This window comes from Camelus dromedarius, chromosome 3 (genome assembly GCF_036321535.1).
Source record: "Camelus dromedarius isolate mCamDro1 chromosome 3, mCamDro1.pat, whole genome shotgun sequence".
Taxonomy (NCBI): Eukaryota; Metazoa; Chordata; class Mammalia; order Artiodactyla; family Camelidae; genus Camelus; species Camelus dromedarius.
The window spans coordinates 62,820,576-62,843,801 of NC_087438.1; positions in this window are offsets into that span (position 1 = coordinate 62,820,576).

The window sequence follows — 23,226 nt, forward strand, 5'->3', positions numbered from 1 at the left end:
ACCTTCGCAGTGCAGACTGGCCTTCAGATATTTCCGGCACAGTGAGAATAAAAGCAGTGAGGGGCTACCATAGTGGCAGGAATATGTGTCCCACATGTTTGGTGAGTGTAGTGAGCTCCTGATGTGCCCGCTCTTCCCAGTCGTGGAAGAATGCCATAAACCAAACCAAGCACCTTTGCTGTGCTCCTGCTATGGAACTGCCTCTTAATTAGCACCCTACCTGCCTCCTCTCACTGCTGTACACATGCACAGACATACCTTTCTCAGGACCCCACTGAATACCACAATTTGCCCTGCCCCCTCCACTCCCTATTTCCCTTTCCTCACTCTACAGCATTTATCACCTTGCAATATACCATATAAATTGTGTATTTGTTATGTGCATTGTTCATTATCTGTCTCTCCTTGCAAGGATACAAGCTCCATGAGGGCAGAGTTCTTATTCTCTTCTGTTTGTCGGTATAGTCCAACCACTTAGAATAGTTCCTTCTGTTTTGCAGGTGCTCAATATTTGTTAAATGAATGAACTGAATTAATGAACCAGAGGGACTGGCACACATAGTGCTTCTCTCTCAGGATTCCTGGAGACCCAAGGATGTGATCATAACCAAAACGAATTTAATATGCAAAATAATTAAGTTGTCCAACTCATCTGCTCTGTTTCTATGGTGTATGGGGGGCATAAAGGGAAAGAGAGAGAGAGAGAAGAGAAGAGAGGTATTATATTATAATGAAAATGGGATAATTTATAAGTGATGCATTTTTAAATTTTAAATAATGAAAGATGAGTTTTCAGGTGCAATAATTTTTAGTCCTCTCTTGTTGGGATTTCTGGTACCAATTAATCCGACATCTCTTTTCAGAAACGATTTGAGATTTTACAGGTAGGAATAAAAAAGATCACATTTGTTTTATGTCTTGCTGACAAACAATATGACTGAAAACACAGACAGGAACTAAGTGTAAATGGGCTTCCTACTTGTAAGCCTATGTCAAAACTTTCCATGTAGTCATAGGAAGAGCAGCAGGACAACTGCCGACCTCCTTCTGTGGTTGGGTTCGCTCTGCGGCTTCTGAAGCAGGAAAGCAGCAGCTGTGCCTCTGGTAGGAAGGGGATCGAAGAGGAAACCAAGAGCTGGAGGTGCACATGCTCAGTGATCTTTTCCTCCAGCTCTGTGGGAGAGGGTAACTGGAAGCTTTCCGCAACATACTTCCAAGAGGGCAAAAGTTCCTATTTAATGGACCATAAATTCCTTAGGTTCCCTATGACATTTCACCGGGTCACAACTTTTTAAAAAACAGATTCTACAGTCATAAGGTGCCAAGATCATTTCCACAGTTGACCCCAGGCCATGTCTATGCCGACCTCTTGAACCCCTCTCTTCAAAGGAGGAAACTGGAGCTAGAAAGCATCTCTTTACAGACATCGAAGCAACCCACTCAGGCGCACTCAATGGCCATCCAGTCAACCGTGCATCTGGAGAAAGCATGGATAACACTCCCTTCCATAAATTACAGAAAACAAATAGAGGTAAAATGCAGTCATGACATCACGTCTAAGAGAAAAACAAACATCACAAGTAACAGGTGCAGAGTTGTAAACGTTAAAGCAAAGCTGAGAGGTGAAACGAGAAGTTACTTTAAGAAGTAGTTGGCAATCATCAAGATTCTCTTTTTTTGGTCCAGAATAGCTCTTTTAAAATCAGTAAAATCCTGACCACTGCATCTTGGTTACTTTTATGAGAAAGCATGCAGTTTGCCTAAGTCCAAGAATTCTGACATCTGCAATGCTCCTTGAAGTCTTTTGAATATCAGGCTCATTTCAGGATCCAGAGCTGCTATGTTAATTCACTCATGATTCCAACTTGTGGATAGCATTACTCCTTAGTAGAGAGCCACAGAAAGTCAGTATCTCCTGGAATTCTGGGACTCAAGACCATCTAGCATCACGAGGTGAAGTGTCTATGGTTTAAACAAAAATGGTGACTTAAAGCTATTTCAAAAAAGTCAATTACTATTTAATGTCCTAAAAATATTTATACAGATATAGTAGGCTGAATAATGCCTACATTCTAATCTGTGGAACCTGTAAACATGTCACCTTACAAAGTAAAAGGAACTTTTCAAATATGATTATGCTAAGTATCTTAAGATGGGGAGATTATCCTGAATTACTCAGATGAGCTCAGTATAATCACAAGGGTTCGTGGAAGAGGAAGGTATGGAGGTCAGAGAGAGAAGAAAGTGACGTAACTACAGAATCAGAGATTGGAATGATGCTGCCATGAGCCAAGGAGTGTCAGCAGCCTCTAGAAGCTGGAAGAGGCAAAGAATGGATTCTCCCTGGAGCCACCAGAAGGAAACAGTCCTGCCAACACCTTGATTTAGACTTTTGACCTCCAGCTATAAGATAGATCTGTGTTGTTTTAAGCCACTACATTTGCTGTACCTTGTTATAGCAGCAATAGGAAACTAATAACACAGGAAAATAAAATTCAGTTGAAAGAGTTCTCCAGGAAGAAATGGATTATCTAGGCAAAGGATCTCTACGGGCAAGGAGAAAGCTGTTGCCAATTCAGCAGTTACAAGAAAACCTGAAATTCTTGATTTTTGTTTTGTGTAAGAGCATGAATTGTTGAAAAAAGGAAAACACGAAGATACATCTGGGATTTCCTAGCTTTGATTCACATTAGAACACATACATACCTGAGTATATTTCAGTCCATTCCTAGCCATCTATCTTTGGAGAAAAGACCACTTAAAAGCCTGCTCATTGATAAGGTCTTTATTTAGAAACTCCTATCTGATCCTAATTTAAAGATAACTTGTTTGATTAGATCTCAGGCTCATATTTCTTTTTTTCCTAAGAGAAAGGATTATAGGCATAACCTTCAAGAACATTAATGATTATACATTGTTTTTTCCTGTCATTCAGTTGAATTACTCTAACCATATGAATACTCTATACTACCTGTGTGACCAGATCCTTTGCACATAAGGAAAGGAGTTTACCCTGTGATGAAGCAATGCTGAGCATTTACAGTGTGCTTCACAGGCCCAGCTAACTTAAAGACTGAAGACAACAGCTACTGCAAGTCTCCTTTTGAGAAAATAATGTGTACATATTCAACCTTTATGATTTAATTGCAGTTGAAATTTTTTATGCATAAATATTTATTGCAGAGTTATAGCAATGAGAAAAACAGAAGCAATCAAAATAGGCAATAATAAGAGAATTACGAGACAAGTGATACATCCATGAGCAAATATTACATTGCAATTGAAATTGATTGCAGTTCTGCACACATGAACAAGTGTTGCTGAAATTACAGAGTCCTGGACCTCCAGGTTGGGTGTGATGATCACATTACTAATTAAGAACGTCTCCTACCACAGTGACTCCACTTCTTTTTATGGTGGTCTTTTCTAAGATGAATTTGTAAATGTGCTTGAGTGGACAGAGATATCACGGTTGCCCTCTCCTCCAGACTAAACAGGGATTTGATAGCTTTATTTGATAGCTTTCTGTAATAGGCATTCCCTGTGCTTTGCTCACCTTTTTTTTTTTTTTTTCTGTGTCCATATTAGGAGTAATTCCTCTAATCTTACTACCTCTGGCTTTTGATGGGGCTACTCTAAATTTCTAACTGGTTTCAAGTTAAAAGGTACTATTGGGGAACTTCACCATGAGTTCCAGATGAGAGACCATTCAGCGAAGGTAAGAAGTCCCCAGGCTGGCGGGCATCAGGGGCATCAGGGGCATCAGGCGGCTCTGCACCTGGAGCAGCCATGCCCACATCTGGCACACATACATCTCTAAACAGTGAATATAACTAGGTAGTATTTTCATCCTTTTTTTTTAAGCCCAAATTAAGGCATAGTGAGAACCACTAGCAGGGTTTATGTTTGAAGTCTATAGGCTGTCAGAAACTCAGTGGGGTTTTTAAGAGATTGCAGTGAATAATCTTTAGTTGTATACATGTCAGAAAACATGTGGATTGCTATCAATCTCCTCGGTCAGGTATCCATTCAGTGAATTTACCAATAATGCATGTTTTATCCTGGTTTTAAATGGGATCTCATTTTTCATCATCAGCAGATATGGGTAAGAGCAAAACAATGCAAAAAACGAACATGAAGTCAACTGTTATTTACTATATAAAATTAATTATGGGCTTAGAAGGGCCTTAGAATAGTGGAATTTAAGATGTTCTGTAGGATCAAATAGATCTTGGTTTTAATTACTGCTTCCAGGTTCGAGGACTAATTGTATTCTAGTACTTCAGTAACTTTAGAAAAGTTACTAAAACTCTCTGAAACATATTTTTCTCCTCTTTAAAATGGAGATAAAGTGTATAATTTATGGACTATAAGGGTTATATAGGATTCTAAGGGTTAAATTAAACAATACATGGAAAAAGCTTAGCATTGTACCTTCCATATAGAGAACACTCAAAAAATCGTAACTATTATAATTTGCAATATTATTAAACAACATTTAAAAATATTGTTAAGTTCCATTCTGGGTTGGCATCTAACCAAATTAGAAATGTTATTTTTGTCATTTAATGAAAAGTCCAGGGATACGGACACCAGGGCCAACATCTCAGCTGCCAGGTCCTCAGTGTCCCGGGTTCCCGTCTTTCTCCCCAAGCACTCCTAGGACATGACTCCTGTCCTCGTTATTATAAGAGGGCGCCTGCTCCCCAGCCACCGCCTCCTCCGGTATCACACCAACATTTCAGGCAATCACAAACCAAAATGCCCAGGACAGTTAAACCTACCTCCCTCTTAAAGTCTGCCAGGGAGCTCCACCTGATGACTTCCGCTTACATGTCTTTGGCCAGAACTATGTCACAAGACCAGCTTTAGCTTCTAAGAAGCCTGGGAAATACTACTTCAGAGGAAACTAGGGAAAGTTTAAGGAAGAACTTTTTAACTAAGCACACTGCCACGACCGACAAAATCGGGATTCTATGAGTAGAAAATGAGAGGCAGATGAATATTGGCTAGGCAATCAACAGTCCCTGCTACATCATTTTGATGACTTTGGTCATACAACCAGAGGAATCCCGATGTAACAGACCTGACAGAAAACTAAAGGCTTCCCACGTAGTTAACATGCTTTTCCTTGGCTTTTCTTGAATCACAGATAAACCACTTTCCTTATTTTTGTGGTTTCCTTGCTATTGTTTCACCTCCTTTAAGGGACCCTTCCAATATAGTGACCCCTTAACACTGAACTAGTTTTTGTCCTGGCTTTCTTTGGATTCCTCTGAAAATTTTTAGTTATCCAGCATCTCATCATGTGTGATTCTGGATTTATATTTGTCACTCTTTGAAAAAAAATTCCCACTTGATTTCCTTAATTAAATGTGTCTAAGATCATTTTTATGATTCTCTCTCTACCAGACTATCATTACCAACTCCCTCCTTAAAACAAATAACATGGCCTTTTATTTCTTCAATCTTGTAGATTAACTCTTCTTTTTTTCTAATCCTTTACATTTAGCCTCTCACAAAGTCCATTACCACAGCCTCGTTCTAGACTCCTTTTCCCTCTTCTCTTCCTCAACATCAAATCAGGTGCCGAGATCAGCCATTTTTTTTTCCCTAAATAGCTTTTATAACTATGACTTCCCCCACAGCCACCAGCCTACACCAGGCCACCATTACACCTAGTCAAGGATACCACACTCCCGCCCATTTGGCTTCCTTCTCTCATCCTTGCTCACCTCAATCTATTCTCCACACTCAGAAGAGCCACCCTCTTCAACGCAAACCTGGTCCTAATGGTGCCTCCTTGCTTAAATCTCTCCAAAGCTGTCATAGGATAAAGTTTTCAAGCTCCTTTACGTGACATAAAAAGCCTTCATGGCCTCCTTTCTCCTCACTCACAACCTCATCCTCTAAGTCCCAGTCAGACGAGCTTTATTTAAACTTCTTCCAAAGTCCCATGTCCTTTCACTTTACAGGCTTTTCATATTTCACTCCTTCTATCTGAATTATGTCTCCCTTGCCTAACTCACGTGCATCCTTTGAGACCTAGCTTATAATGTCACTTCCTCCAAGAAGCTAATAGCTATGTCTGTGACCCAGACCCTAACCTCACTGGACCTGAATGGTTATTATTTCCTCCTAGCCTGATAATTCCTAAGTTCAGCTTTCCTTCATAAGAAAAAAAAATCTCTCCTCGGTATTATGTTGATGACAACATATTAGTAAACTCTAGTGATTTCTAACTTCTATCCCAAAAGTAGGAGCAAATTTTTTTTCACAGAGGTCCAAATTATCATTTTCAATTAAGAAATGTCCCTATATAACATTTTCAAATGTCTGACCCAAGCAGAAAAAAAAACAGAATTATTTCTTGCATAACTCAAATCCTCTCATTCCTGGATCTACAAGCAGATCATGTGCACATCTCAGAATGTCTTCTCCCACCGGTCCATCCTCAAGCACCCTCTTGTTCTCATACTTCATAAGACTTGCTTCTCCACAAAACTGTTTTATGCAAACTCCTAGATTAAGCCATGCCAATCATTTTGGCACTGACAGTGATGTAAAATGTAGTTGGTTACATTTACTACATTTACTTCCTTTTTTCCCCTCTGTAATTTGTGTCCATCACTGACATTCCTTAAAAGAAGGGATCTTGCCTTTGACATACTTTATAATATAAAATATATACTCCTGAGGAGAACAGCAATAGTAATAAGGTTTAAAATAATATTCTACCTCACTCATTTTGTTGAAATCCTGTTTAAATAATAATACAACATATTATTAACATATACGTACATACTAACATATACATACATATTAACATTAACGTATATGTATGGCTGATAATACTGTCATTTTCATGCAGTTTGGGGTTTCTCAGCTTTTGGAAGTGCCAGACTTGTTTGGTAAGAAATATTTATGCAACCATGAAGTAGAGAGCATGATGGTAATCAATTAACATAAGAACGGATAACAAGGAATACTAAGACTTACGACACATGATGTATGAAATAGCACTAAACTAGACTTGTTGTCAGACATAATTAGAAGATTGTGATGTTTCGTGATGTCAATAGCTTATATCTGACAAGGGTAAGACACCTATATTAGTTGATATTATCTTAGCCAAAAAGAATTTAGTTAAGCAAGAGGAATTTTGTAATGTTCTCAATAGATTTAAGGAAAATAATGAACACATTATATTTTAATGTCTTATAAACTGCCAAATTATTAATGATCTGGAGAGACTATTTGCACTTTCTCATTTAGAAGTTGTTCCGACTTTAATTAAATATCTTCATGCAACGGTGAAGCACTCTTTCCAGTTCTCTGCTTTGCACACGTGGATTAATGGGAGGAAGAGCCCGAGAGTTCTGATGTGCCCTTTTACTGAAGGGGCTAAAATGGCTCCAAAGTGAAACAAGTATGGTGATGGGGTCAGACCTTGGGAGGTGGGGTTAATGGTGGGGAATGTGGAGACAAGAAAAGAGGACACGGTATTGACTCCTTCCCTAGCAAGTTATTATCTGAAGCTGCTCACAAAAAGTACTTCGAAATATAAGCCCGCAAAGTTCAAGACATCTAATTTTCTTCCAATCACTGTTGACCACGTTTCAATACCTAGCATTGTTACAATTATGGAACTAGAGATTTTTAATCACGTGTATTATTTTCAAAAAATGCGTATCAGCCATTTCAGAAAATGTTAAAACTCAGACTGTTGGCAGATTTCTAGACAATATTTGAAAGTATATTTCCTTTCTGATATTTCCAGAACTGAAGTTCTCTTGGATATCACTTTGTGCCTCCTATTCACTGAAGTATTAAATATTAAAACTGGCTTCTCGCGAGTAAATTATAGATATTTTAAAGGAAGACACTTAGCAAGTTGATTAAGCTACCTTGCTAAAATTAATTTGAAGCTAGCAAAAATTATGAAACATTTTTCCTATAGCAATTATGACGACTTGTACATATCCCTTGACGAGATTTCAAAACTGAACAGAAATATCTGCCTTGTTAGAGATTTTTTAAATGTCTGGCTAAGTTTTCCTTAATTATTTCTCCCCTTCTGTCAGCTGTGTTATTGCCCTACTGGTTTAAAGGTTAAACAAAGTACTAGATCTGTCAAAGTGAGTGAAACCAACTGGTGAGGAGCTATCAAAAGGTAATCAAGGCTAATAGGTACATAATGGCTATCGGGGTCCTGTTTGCACTCAGATACATCACCACAGACAGGACGCAGCTTTCTCTGATGTCCTTGTTAAAGAAAACACGGAGCAATCCAGACATTCTGTGGTTAACACCAAGTGAGCAGACAGATCTCACTCCCTCACCCCCACCTCCAGGATAAAAAGCTGATAAAACTCCACCTCTGAAAGTAGTAGATTGAAATTTGCTCTTGTGTGGTGTAACTATTATTTCAGAGCAGAAATTGCAGATTGTGCCCTTACCCTGTGTTCATTTTAAAATGAATACAATTCCCACAAGAGACACAGCCTTCTTTCAAAGATACCTGATAATCTGGCGTCTCTCACAGGCCTTTTTAAAGCACTATTTACACCAATATCTGATTTAAGCAAAACAAATCAGATACAGGGAGAAAATGGGAAAGCACAGATAAGGAAAGTCTGTAGGGTACCTGGAGCCTAAAATTCTTCCTGCATTTTTTTTCTTTCTGGTGCTTATGATACGTTTTCATGAATGACTGCTTTTCCGTGCCAGCTGACACAGTGTAAGTTCTGAGTCTTATTAACTGTTCCTTAGAACAACACCTACACTGTAACCGCTGGCTGTGTGTGATTTTAGTGCTTCATCATTTTGACAATTATCTGTTGTGGCTTAAGTGCTTGAAAAGCTTAGTGTAAACAATAATGCAGGGCATTAAAGCATTTATTTACTGTGCGGTGAAATTAATTCTTCTTAGCAGTTCTTGTGATGGCTGACAGGAAGTGAAATCTAAGATACACGCAGGAAACAATGGGCCACTTACAATAACAGTTTAAACTTTGGGAGGCCAGTGAAAGTTGATTTTTCACCTATATATATATATATCCAGGCCTCTTGGAGGTCAACACATCTTCATGAATAACACCACCACCACATGTATGATCATGTGAATTAAAGTTTGTACAGACTGCTTCAGAATTGAGTTCAGAGTCTGCAGAACCAGGGAAAGCAGCACAGTGTTTCTCAGCATAGAAAGCCTTTTGAGAGACAATCTCTTGAGTTCTCCCATTGGGTTGCTAATGCCAGGAAACTTTGTTCAAATAAAATGATCTAAACAAATCAGAAGCCAAAACAAGTAGTAAGAGGAGAAATATCTAACATCAACCCTCTCCCATCCCACTCCACCACGTTTTAGGGATTTCAGAAAAACAAATGTGAACTAAAGCTGCGGTAACTTTAATTTGTCAGCCCACGTCCTTAGCCTCAGATCACTCTCCAAGTCATTAGATTTCCAAGAGGCATATTTTCATAGACATTACTACCCATTGTTGTGTTTTATTTTATAATGGAATCAAAACCCTAACGTTTCCTATTACCAGTTAAGCAGAACCTTTTTCTAATGCATTTTGTTCTGTTGTGTTTCCAAGAATCCTCTTTGTTTGAAACCTGATTTAAATTAGCCCTTCCAAACATTCTCACAGGAAGGTCAAGACTTTATCTCAAAAAGTTTGGGGATTTTTCTTGTAAAGTCACTGACAATTCTCCAACAAATCAAAACCTCAAGTGACAGGTTCATTCTTCAGTTCTATACTTAACTTACACAATATAAATTTCTTAGCTCTGACTAGAATTCACCATAAAAAAAAAAATTATGGGTCAGCATTACAGGCAAGTTTAAAAAAAATTTCCTTGCAAAAAAGAAATTCTACTTCATATCTTTCTTAAAATATAGAGAAATCTAGATTAAAACAGCACTGCTTATCATGGCCATCCTATTAATTATTATTGACCAAATACACACAGGTATTTTTTTTCTTCCATCTGCATGAGCATGTGTGGGTGTCCAATACCTATGAAGGACAGTCCTAATATTCAGGAAGAATAAAACTTAATCTACACAATGGGATAGAAAAGGGACCAAGCAGCTATCTACTACACCAAGATATCTCAGGCAAGAGGCTATTCTGGTGCATGAAATCCCCACTCACTTTATAGGGTTATAGCTGTGCTCTTTTGAGAGCTAATGATGATACTCAAATACATGTTCCCTGCGGAATCCATCACTCATTTTCACTTTGGCATGATCTAGTTTATTAGTCGCATGGTTCTGGGAAAATGGAACCAAGACAAATATGCTAGTGAAAGGTCCAGCGAAAGACATGTCCCCAAGAACCGTGGGCTTGGGTACACCGCCTTGCTGGAAGGAGGGTGCAGGAGCTCAGCACAGGGGTATAAATTGACTCTAGATTGGAGAAAGGAGTCTTACAGTAAAATAAGGCAATGATTCACTAAAAACAAATTCCTCCACCTCATATTTTGCCCTATCATTGTGTATAGGTTTTCTTCTCTCTTTCTCTCTGCATATGTATCAATCTAGATAGATACACATATTATTCAGGACAACAAACCCAGGCATATTTGTACTTTCACAATATTTTTATTTTCATGATTACTATTTGCAAATATCTTTCTTGATTATACCTGTGAAGTAATTTATATGCAAATAGCAGTCATATTAGATAGGCCAACATGCCTATTTCTTTCCTAAAATAATATGCAAGTTTATTCCTAGCTCTCTTTTCTTTTGAAAAGACGTCAGTTCAGATGTTCATGCCAGTCCTTACTGACATGAACACAAGTTTTATAAAAGATGGTTAGACAAGGAATATACCCTGATTTAATACAATTAAATACAATACAATTACTGATACTCAGTACTTGAAGGGTGATTTTTTTCTTAAATCATATCTCAAGTATTTACTTACAAATATTAAATTCTCTATTAGGAAAACCACCTACTGGACCACTTCATGGGTTTATTCTATTAATGTGCTATTACTAATATTAATGAGCTATTAATGGCAGCCTGCTTTCAATAACAATTTTTTAATTTTGAAAGTTTGAAATCACTTTGATGCTTTGCTCTTCTCAACAATTCTTTTTTATTTTTTAAGTTTTTTAAATTTCTACTTTTTTTGAGGGGGGAAGTAATTACATTTATTTATATAATGGGGGTACTGGGGATTGAACCCAGGACCTCATGCCTGCTAAGCATGTGATCTACCACTGAGCTATAGCCTCCCCTGCTCCTTCTCAACAACTTTTTACTATTTTCCCTAAAGGATTTCAACATGTCAAAAAATATGACTTCTGCAACTCAGGGGTGTGGAGGAGATGATGATCTCATATTAAACATTAAGTGGTTTTCCCAAATGACAATTGCAATGAAAGCATATGAATCACAATTTGATATTTTCACTGAATCCCACCCACTTCCACCACCGTACAGTGTTCCAAAAACCGGGAACACACTGACAGTATAATTTCATTACCCATTCAGGGGCCATGTTGTATGTCGTGAAACTCATTGAGAATAACTCGTATTCAGTCTTCTCTTTTTGCTGGGCCTAAGTTCTGGGGAAGAGGTAGAAGCAAAGCGGCTGTGTTGAGTGTAACAGCAGCCCAATATGCTTCACAGGTAAGCCTCTCCAGAACAGTGGTCAGTTTATAACTGCTAAACAACATCAAAGGATCTGAGGCTTAAGTCCGGAGAGCCTAAAGCAAAAGAACTCAAGTTATAAATGGAATCGCTTCTATATAACAAACATTAAAAAGGGAGGGGAGCTTTTATAGAACAAAGAAAAGTGAAAAGGGTTTTATTTATTTATTTTGAAACGGCCATTTCCCTGTCCTTTTTCTATAAAAAGAAAGTTCTCGTTGGCATTACCCCTGGATGGGCTTGGGAAACTCTGTTGTCACTGGGGGAAAGAAATTTGCCACCTGTAAGCCATTAGGTCTGGGACAAAAATCAAGCCTGGAAACTGCCAATGGTTCTCTGTTTAATTTTAAATGAGAGGGGAACAAGTCAGAGGCAGAGAGTGACTCAATGTGTCCAGGATCCAAAAGAGAGCATTTGGGACTCCGTGCATATAGTCAGTACCACCGTGTTGCCTGAGCTGACACCTGCAGGGTGTGTAGCTTTGTCATATGTTCTCTTGGAGAATAGATGGAACTCCTGGAAATGAAGCTACAGGGATTCGAACTATAAATCCACAGTAATATTAATATTTAATCAGCAAAATATAATCCTGTCATCTCTTCACAAGATGAGAAATATTACTGTATTTAGGGGGGAAAATCCCAATTTGCCATCTCCAGTCATTCGAGTTAAAAGTCAGAATCAAAAGTTTCCACAATCTGTTTCAGCACAGTGGAATGGTAGGGGGAGGTAGGTCTAATGGTGGGATTTTGAGAGCTTCTGGAATGCTGACTTTCTATGTGTGATAACTGCCCTGTCATCAAATATAATTGCTCATGACTTGAAAAACAGTAAAAAGACTATTGTATAAAACATTCATATAGAAATTAAAACAAGCTAGAGCAAAGAGCAATTTTATAGCTTCTCTCATGTCAGGCACTTCAAAAATTGCATTTGCACTTAAATTCTACCTCAGTTGCACTTAGAAATTATGAAATCAGCTTCCAGCCATCCTTATTATCTAGCACAGGGTCTCAGAGGTGTCCCAACAAAATGGATTTTAAAGTCTGCTAAGTGCATTGCAGGGAATTGATCCAAATTAAATGCCTCTATTAAGCAATGACCAACGTGTAACTCTCTTAAATTTGTTAATGAAGATTTTAGAAATACTTATAAATATTCAGGTATTTTTTGGCCTCATTTATAGACAGATCCTTCCAAATGTGTTCCATTTGGTAATGGAACTTTGGTAATACAAAGTACATTTAGAAAAACTCATGTCCTCATTTAAAGTAAAGGATCTGACATTCGGTAAAATGTCACCATTCAATAAAATATCCAACATTCAGCAGCGTCTTAATTAGAGCTGATAGCTACAAATGGTACATTTCTTCGTCTTATTTCTCAAATTCCCTTTCCAAGCAAGTCTTTATCTCTTCACTCTCTCCAGAACTTTTCTCCATCAATTACCCACTTGTCAGTACCTTCTTCCCCTCCCCTGGCTCTTGCCCCATCAATTATAAATAAAAACCAGTTTTTCTTTAAAAGAAACTAATTGAATATGGATATTCAAACAATTATTTGTACACAAAAGCAGCACTACTCACAATAGCCAAAGGTAGAAACAACCCACGTGTCCATCAATTGATGGATGGATAAACGAAAAGCAGTATATCCATATGATGGAGTACTATTCAGCCCTAAAAAGTAACAAAGTGCTGATAAATGCTACATATCATAAACTTCAAAAGCATTATGCTAAGTGTAAGAAATTGAACACATATAGTACAATTCCATGTATGAGTATTATCCAAAATATGTCAAGCCCATAAAAACAGAAAGAAAGTAGCATCAGGGTGTAGGGAATTGAGGAACAGGAGAAATGGGAGTAGCCACTGATGTCAGTTATCAAGTCTATCCTCTATCAAATCACTAAGAACATGTATTATATCTTTCGCACACTAGATCCTAAGTCCCTTCAAAATGGGGACTATGTCTGTCTTGTTCATCCATTTATGACCCAATATCTAGCATACTTTCTAGAAAACAGGTACTTAATATTTGAATTAAAGTTTAATAGAAATGTCTTTTCTTGCTTTCTTACAGCCTTTGACATTGAGCATTCTCTCCCCTCTTGTCTTCTACATTATCACCCATCTGGATTCTACCTCACCCAATACTGTTTACTTTTCCCTTTCCCTGCACCTCAAACCTTGATGTCCCAGGATTCTGTCCTCCCTATGTGTTTGTCTTTTTTCACTCCATATACTCAGCCAAACCACTTCCACCTTCCCACTTTTACCTACCATTGACAATCTCAATTTTTTCCACTTACCACCCAAATAAACGTTATTCGTCTTTCAGGTCTCAGGTCAGTTGTAGCTTCCTCAGGAGCACCAACTCTGAGGCCCCTCCCATCAGCCTCAAAAGAAAAGATGAGATATCCTTTTTTGTTTCGTTTTTTCTTGATGTCACTGTATATGCACCCCTTTGTGGACTTACCACATTGAACGGCATTCTATTCCTTACTGTCTTTCTCTCCATTGAAGCTTCATAAATGAGAATGAGGATATTTTGCCTGTTCTATACCTCCAGTGCCTAACACATAATGAAAAAGTGCTTAAAAGATGAATTTATCTGTAGCTCCAAGCTCTCTTTCAAGAACTTACATAATACTTAGAATTGCTTAGCGGATCTCCTCCGGATGATCTGCAGACACTCCAAACCTGGAAATGAACTTACTATCCCTACTCACACCCTTGTCAAACTCTCTAAATTCCTATCACGGTAACACCACCATCCACCATGTTAATGAACCGAGATATTGAGGTTACCTTGGGAGCTGCTTCTCCTTCAGTCCCCACACTCAGACTCTAGAGCCTGCTGTTCTGACTCTTTTTATTATCCATTCCCTATTCCCAATCGCTCTGCCACTACAGCAGTTCCGATTCTCAGCCACTCTGTCTCCCCTGGATTATGACAAAAGCCCTTGAAATTTGTCCTCCTTCACCCAGTTTTTACTCCTCCACCCTTGCCTCATCATTGCCACCAGTGTTATCTTTCTGAACAGATCACATCATGTCACAGCTTAAAAACCTACGGTTCCTTCTCATCACCCACAGGATGAAAAACAAACACCTTCACGTAACATAGAACAGGACCTGGTTCCTATTTATACTTCCAGCTCTACCTGCCATCCCTTCCAATCAACAAACCTTACGCTCCAGCCCAGAACTAACTAGTCTTTGTATACAAAATCTACGAAGTTCTTTCATGCCTCAACATCGGCACATATTCCTGAGAAAATTTTACTCCTTTTTCAAGACCCAACACAAAGACCCCAATCGCTTTATTCAGGCATTCCCAGCCTTTCCAGAAAGAGTTCCCCCTGCTTTGTTCACTCACGGAGTGCCATCACAGCGTATTCTAATTATCACTTTGCCCTGATCACATTACAATTATTTCTTTCTAAGCCTTTCTCCCCACCCTCTAAAAGCCAGCTCATTTTGTACAAGTCTTCTTGGCTTCTCCTGCAGTGCTGGATATGGACTAGATGCTCAATGAATGTTTGATGAATGAATGAGTGCATGTGTGTATACATACATGTATTTATTTACATATATACATATATATAATACTTTGAATACGAAAGTAAATTTGATTATATTTCATTTAAAGTATATTTGTAATTTAATACATCTGTGAATTTCCAAGTAAATGTTACACATTCTGAAATAGTTATTAAAGAATTCACACTATGGACAGATGGTAAAGAATAACTGAGAATCCTGAAGGATACATATGCGCTCACACATTCTCCTTCATTCTCTCTGCCTCACTGATGCCTTCCTGGCCCCACCAAGCCTGTCACTTTTCATCTTCCCACCCTGCCAATTCCCATGATTAGAGAAGGCAAACTGAAAAGGGTGCCATTGGAGAGGGTAATGGGTACAGAAGGGCCATGTAGTCTCGGAGGCTTGGAAAGTATACTGTTCTATATAATAAAGAGCACATGCTATAAAAAGCACCCCTATAACCAATCCTGACAGCTAATGAGTTTCCCAATGTTCATCTAGCAGGTCAGACCATAGATTGAGATGTGCAGCAAATTTCACAAGGGGAAAAAAAAAGCCCTCCCTCTTTCCCATCTTATCTGTGTCTGCTGTGACTTAGAATGTGTGTTTGTCCTTCCACACAGCACCTTTACAAAGAGTGGAAGCTTTTCTTTGTTTTTTGTTTGTTTGTTTTTCTACCTGTGACACTTCATTACTCACGAAATAGTTGTTAATGATCAAAATGTAAATAAAGCCATATGTCTTGATGATGTTTCAGAATCACTCCAAATAATCTGAATTTAAAGAAAGCTCTCTTTTTTCCCCAAATAACGAATATTATGACAGTTATTATGGATGATAAAAACATCCAAGGAAGAATGCTAATGTTATGAGGGAATAGGGTTTGGAACTACATAAAACACACTAGAAAAAAAAACCCCACTAGTTAGAGGATCTTAATCAATGGTTTTAAATCTGTAATTGAGATACCAAAAAATCTAAAATATATCTGGATTTGAAAACCCAAAGGTTATTTTGAGAGACGAAAACCAGGTTAAAATAATCACATTATTGGCTGTTTATGAAAACACCAATTCAACTCATTTGCCATTAATGCACTATATCCATAGTGGAAAAGCCCATTTATTTAATAATTTTGATCAGAAAGAAAGACTAAGACTTAGAATAAAAGTCTACTATCCAAATTAACGTCTCGGGGAGCAATTTACAAAAGTAAGGCACAGTTACTTTTACTAGGTTTATTAGGTTTTCAACTCATTCTTAATTACTGTCATCAAAAACAAAAGAAAATCTTCTTGGGTTTTTTTTTCATGTTTAAATAACAACAGTACCAATAACAACAACAACAAACGCAAATTATCATGGCACCCTGGTCTCCCAAATCTGATGTTGCCCTGGAGTGGTCAACTCATACCTGTGGATAGGACCATAGATCAAGGTGGCACAAAGACTAAATAAGTCCCACAAATGAAGCTATTGAAACAAATAATAAAAGCAATAAAATCAGATTTATTTCTGAGCAGTGAGAATTGAAAGAGAGAATGAAAAGCAGGAAGGAGATGTTGTGAAACTGAATTTCAGATCAACCTATTATGGATGAGAGGGACTTGTTGCTGTATAATCTTTCCTCATACCCTTTGTCCTGAACTTCTATTACTGCGAACACTCCAGTCCTTTAAAATACAGTCGCACCTTTTTTTTTTTTTTTTCTCTCAAGATTAATATATAGAGATCGCTCCTGGGCTAGGACCCTGTAAGCTAAGTTTCAGCCTGGAGCACAATTTTATAGCTGAGTTATAAACCTTTGAAAATAGGTGTTTAGAATGGAAATGTTAAGAGACCCCTAACTGTAGTGGCACAAATAGTCCTGGCATCATTCATCTAGAAAAGGTATATAGGCAGCTATAGTATTAAAGTTGACACTTCAGATAAAGGGGCCTGAACGTGGTCAGGTTGTATTCTACCAAGAATTTAATCACCCTCTAGAAAAAAAGTTATGGTGCTGGGTGGCAGGGGGTGAAGGTGGGTCAGAGAAAAGAGGGAAAGAAAGGTTGACATGTCATTTGGATGTTATTCTTTTCTTGACATGTCATGGAAATGTCTTATGACAAACTGAGCTAACTAAAACTGCCAGCAACAAATAATGACTGAATTATTACATGGTAATGAATTTTTATTGCTCTTACATCATTCAATGCTATTTAATATATTGGTTAAATAAAGTTATGTTGCCCTTATAAAAAAAGCCATTTCTGATCTGGAACACATTGTCTTTTTACCCATAGAAGAAAACAAATTTCATATGCACAGTAGTTGAAATAAAATAATGGAGCATTTAGAATCTTCTAGATTATCTATCTTTCTCTATTTCCTGTTTGGAAATGAATTTTTCTGTTTTTAAAAGAAACAGTTCCATGATAAGTTTTGTCTAGTTTATATCATGTCTTTTAATATCTGGGATATATTTTGCAATATACTCTTTTGATTCCAAATATGTCTTTTTTCTGATATAATTTATCTCCTCCCTGAAGTTTCCATGGATTCTCAGAAGGCATAATTCTTCTTTGACATAATTTTTTTTTCTGCGTAGATAATGTAATAATGTGGTTCACAACAAGATAAATCTATGCACAATATCTGAGAAAGCGATTACTCGGTAAACCTAAGTGTAAAAGTAGTGTATGTTAGTGTAGCCAAAATCAGCAATTAGGATTGAAATATTCAAATGATTAAATCATTTGCTTCTATAGCCATTACTTGCCCAGAGGAAGAAGCAAAGAGAAGAAGGAGCACTCATCTGTCTTGAATGACAGACTATTGCAAATAAATTAAATAGATGCAGAAGGCTCTCAAGTTACCACTCAAGGAGATGGAGACCTGAACCCAAAGAGAAGGCTCTTAACTTGTAGTTGTTACTGACACAATAGCAAGTTAGTAGAACCAGTGAGTTTACTGAATACATCTTGGTACATTAATACTCTGATTCAATTCAGAAAATTTAAGGTTTTAAATTCCTGTTTTTTAAAAAAAATGTGTAAATTTCAAATTATGCGATTCCTGGTAACTATTCAGACTGAGGTTTTACAGTATGTACGGTATGCTCTCCAATTACAGGACAAAAATATTGATCATGTTATTCAGATATTGGATAATAAACTTTCAACCGCAAATTCAAAGCTGATTGACAAACTCCACAAAACTTCTTGTTTGGTAATATAGTAAATCTTTCTTACGTAAATACAACATATACATACAATACATCAATGTTGGCCAAACTAACTTTTCAAACTATCTGAAAAATAAATTTTCAAAGCCCATTGTCAGACAGTATATAAGTGAAACATTTGGATGGTTTTTTTCCCCAAACTTTTCTATCCTCTGCTGTTATATTACAGAGCTATGAAAATTCAAAGTAATTAAATTAATGTGTTTTAAATTATTATGCATTTAAAATAAAGACCTAACTATGATTGACATCTAAACTTCCTGAAGAGAAAATACAGCATTTGTGTCCACTGTTCTTTTCCCAGTCTTACTGTATGATTCAATACTGTCTTCATTAACAGATATAGACACTGAACTGTGACTTGGAAGGTTAAAAACAAAATCTCCCAGCTGTTCACCTCTAAAATATACTCACTTGTCATTTTTAGGATTCCATATTTATCCATTCCAGGTGTCTCAAATAGTTAAAAACAAGCAAAATAAACATTTGTTAAGGAAATAGCTCAATGCCTCTGTAATTTAAAGTTCTGTGAATTTAAAGAATGCAAAAGTACTGCTGAAAGATTCTTTCTGGGTCACATAACCATTCTATGGACCTATTTGTGGCTCTTAATATTTAATAATGCTGCTGCAGGAATTCATTCCTAATCAGGAAATGTGTCATTTGCCCTTGAGCATGGTCTATGGAGTCTGCGAATAGTGCCAGGCTCATGCCATAGGTCATGTACGACGGCCACCTCGTGACTCGCTGTTATAAATAAGGGCTCTGGGGTCAAACCTGTCTGTTCTTTGAAGAGATTGGGAGGTTTCACCCTGAAAGCAACACCAGTCTTCAGTCTGGAAACCAGGTCCCTAAGGAGACCCTGGGCAAGCACTTTCAAACAGCTCAGAGTGAGAGAAGAGGCACAGCAAATGTCAACTTACATAAACCCGTAAGAGGAGAAATGAGAAAATAGTGTCCTTTTTGCAAGGGCAGAAGTCTAACTTTCTTAGGAAAAAAATGTGCAAAAATCAGGACACCCTCAATAATGTTAAGTGGGCAAGTCTAGTAATAAATCCAGTTGTTGGTCTGCATTGTAGGTGGACAAAGAGTTTGGATTAAATAAGTTGCTAACAGAAGGAACATAAGTTTGCCTTATCACGGACAGGGCTTGTTTGGAGAGGCCATGAACTTTTTATACAAAGAGGTCAGTAGGAATATTCAGTCCTATTAAAGAAGCTGCAATGAATAAATAGAGTCATTAGAAAGAATTACTACAATGTCATTGATATTTATAGAAAAATACACACCAAGGAAAATGCATAATTCTATAGCCCAAAGGATTATGAAATGTAAATTGCCCCCAAAGGTTAATCTTTTGCCGTCTGCCCCTGACCAATTCTCTCCTGAATTCCTAAGACCCAGGACATTATCTCCAGGGTCCTCCTCCTGAACCAGTCCATCATTTCCATTTCATTGAGCTAATAAAATCATTGTCTCCATTACTTCTTCCATTATGTGTCATTCTCATGTCTTATTCATGTTTTACACTTAAGCCTTTATATCCCTTTCCCCAGAATCCTAAAACCAAGTTTGCTAGACCAATTGTATGGACAGAGGCTGGACAAGATCATTTAGGTCGTCCCGTATTTTTTAGTGCTGTGGCCCTCACTATCTTGCATAGAAGATGTATTTTAGCCAACAAAAGCTTTGGCTATCCTTGAATAGCTGATTTCACATTACTGTGCTGAGAAAGGTATAAAGTGCTACACATATATTACTTTATATATAAAATACGTGTGCTTATGTGTGGGCTTGTGTGTGTGTGTATATATACACACACACACACATACAAGTGTATATGAATTCAGTAAACCTTTTGTTTTCTATTTTAATCAGTACTGTATTAATCATAATGGCCTCTACATATAGCTTAAAGACAGTGTATGATTTATTATTTTTATATATAAACAAGACTTTGGTATATTTGTATTTGAGCCACTTGCAATAACTCTATCTCCAACATCACTACTTAAGAACACACAGCCTACAGTAGTGGGGAACTACTGCACTAGCCCCTGGGGACCTGCCTGCGTGTGGTGAGCCCAGTCCAAAAAAAATATATGATCTAAATCAGCATCTCCATCCAATCCAGGTGCTTGCCCGCTGCTTTTACAAAACTGGGAATGGGCGCTAGCTGACTCTGCATTTCCCTCTCCCCATGGGTAATGTTCTCACTGTCATCTCAACCATTCACACCACCTCTCAACTGCAGTGCCCACTCCCCTGTGCACCATCACACTGACCTTTCTTGGCAGACACTAAAATTTACTTGATAATAGGTCCTTATTCCTCCTGGTTCTCTTATGGGAGAAAATTAAAAGATCATCATCAGGTAATCTTATAGGATGAATGCTATTGATGAGAAGATCAGGCATCATACCAGGTGGGGCAAAAAAAACAGTCCTCTCAGTAGCTCCCAGATTGTTCTTGGTGAGTTCTCCATACAAGTGAGTTTGACCCAAAAACTCTTTAGGAGGAGCTACTGCTCAAAATTAGGCAGAGTTGAATACCAAGAGAGGTATAAATAGATCTTAATTCTTGTCCGAGGGTCCACTAATTTGAATGTGTACCTATCAAAGGAAAGACTCCCTTCCACACAATGGGGCAAGTGCTAAAAAAGAGTTCTCACACCCCGGGAAGCCAGTGATCCTCATCACACCATGTTTGAGGCGAGAACCACAAATCTCTGTTTGTTTTAGAGTGCTCAAAATAAGATACCATGTATCTGTGTACTCAGTCATCCTATGGTTTTAGAGCTAGTGTTCCAAGACAACTGCAAAGACTTCTCCTGGGAGGGCTTTTGAATAGGGTCAATTTTACCTAGTTTTCCCAGGGTGGTTCTGGATACCTATTAGCTTGAAGTAATAATTAATATCCCCTCTCATACTCAAAAGTATCCTGGTTTTGGAAGATAAATTACATATCCACTCTAATTATAAGTTATCATCAAGTGTTGAGTACTCCAAAACATCATATAGAATCACCATGTGTGCATTCTAATTCATATTTCCTTATCTGATGATAGCAGTCCCCTGAGAGTCTAAAATACAGATTCTTGGGCCCCAATCCACATCTCCTAGGGAGAGTCTTGGGAATGCCTGTGCTTAATAAGTGCTGAAATTGATCCCTCTGAAGGGGAAAGTTCAATCATGGCCAATCTCAAAAGTTCTAGTCTTAGCTCTTGCACTGTATTTAACTACATCGCCATTCTGTATACTTCCTCTTTCTCCGTTGACTTAGGAAGATTTCCACTTTCTAAACTTTCCAAGCTTAATACTTAATCTAAAGTGCTTCTACACCTAGTTTGTACTATTCCATCCTCACAAAGACACCCCCCACCCCCCCCACCCCCGCCCAGAGACCTGGCTTCCTGGTGGTATGCTGGAGCTGGCTGGTACCAGAGCTTGAGAGCCAGGTGTGTACATCTCTTCCCAACTCAGTGATGTCATGTAGAGTGTTTGAAGTCAGCCACTGTGAGAGTATTTACACCATTCATCAAATGCTACAAATAAAGCCTTCTCTCACCCCACCCCCACAACACCAGAGCAGCTTGGTAAACGTTAACCAGCACACCACTAGCTAAACATTTACACCTAATTATTCTACTGCCCCTTTAGATAAACAGAACATCAACTGTTCCCTATACAGAGCCAGCCTTAGGTACATGAGACGAAGCCAGAGAAAAGATTCCACATCAGAAGAATACCGCAATTGTGCTTTGTCTCCTAGGATATTTTATTAGGAAATTTTTCATTTTCTAAACATCAAAAAAAAAAATTTAAACTGTAGAAATTTGATTGTAAGTTCAAACTCATGAAATTCAGGCTTTGGTTCAAACTGAGAAACTAAAAGGTCATTTTTATTACAAATTGGTTTATTTATATCAATATAAAATTAATGTATGCTCATTATAAAAACATTACATTGGAGAATTTTTTTCCTAGCTCCATGTGCTCGGAGATAGTTATCATTAACCCTTTGTTTTGTTAGCTACATTTTTCACTGAACATTTTATCATAAACATCTTTCCACATAAGTAAGTATATTTTCACACAAAAAATATATCTAATATTCTATTACGTGGATATAATTTGATTTACATGCTAGTCTGATTTTTATCCCTTTTTGTTTAAAATGTGGGTAGCATATAAATTTGTGTTATTGAAAAGGCAGTAATATGAGCACTACTGAAGATATTTTTATCTTTAATTACATTTAGAATAAATTTATTAAAGGAGAATTGCTCTTTTAAGTGTAGTTATTTCAACACTTTTGGTAGATACCATTAAATTACCCTTCCAGGAAAGTAGTGACGTAGGTCCCCAGTAATATACCAGAGTCCTCTTCTTCTAGCACCATTAAGACTATATTTATTTAAAAAGATATTTATATATATTAATACTATATATTACATAATTGTCTTTACAACCTCCTGCTTCTGGGGTCTTTTCTGTAATTCTGCAGTTTGGATTCCTTCAATGAAATGACTGAGTCACTAAGAAAATAAAGATGCTGCACTTTCATGAGAGATTCATTAAAGTGTCTTTGGATTAAATCTGACCTCTTAATTCTAAACTTGAACCTCAAACCAAAGCAAATACCAACCTTTCTCACTTATGGTCAAAAGTCTCACAGTCCTTTTTTTAAGAACACATTCATCCAAAGGCTTCAGCAATAGAGTCATTTGCCATTGTTAATATATGGAAAGAGAGAGAGAGAGAAATTCTTTT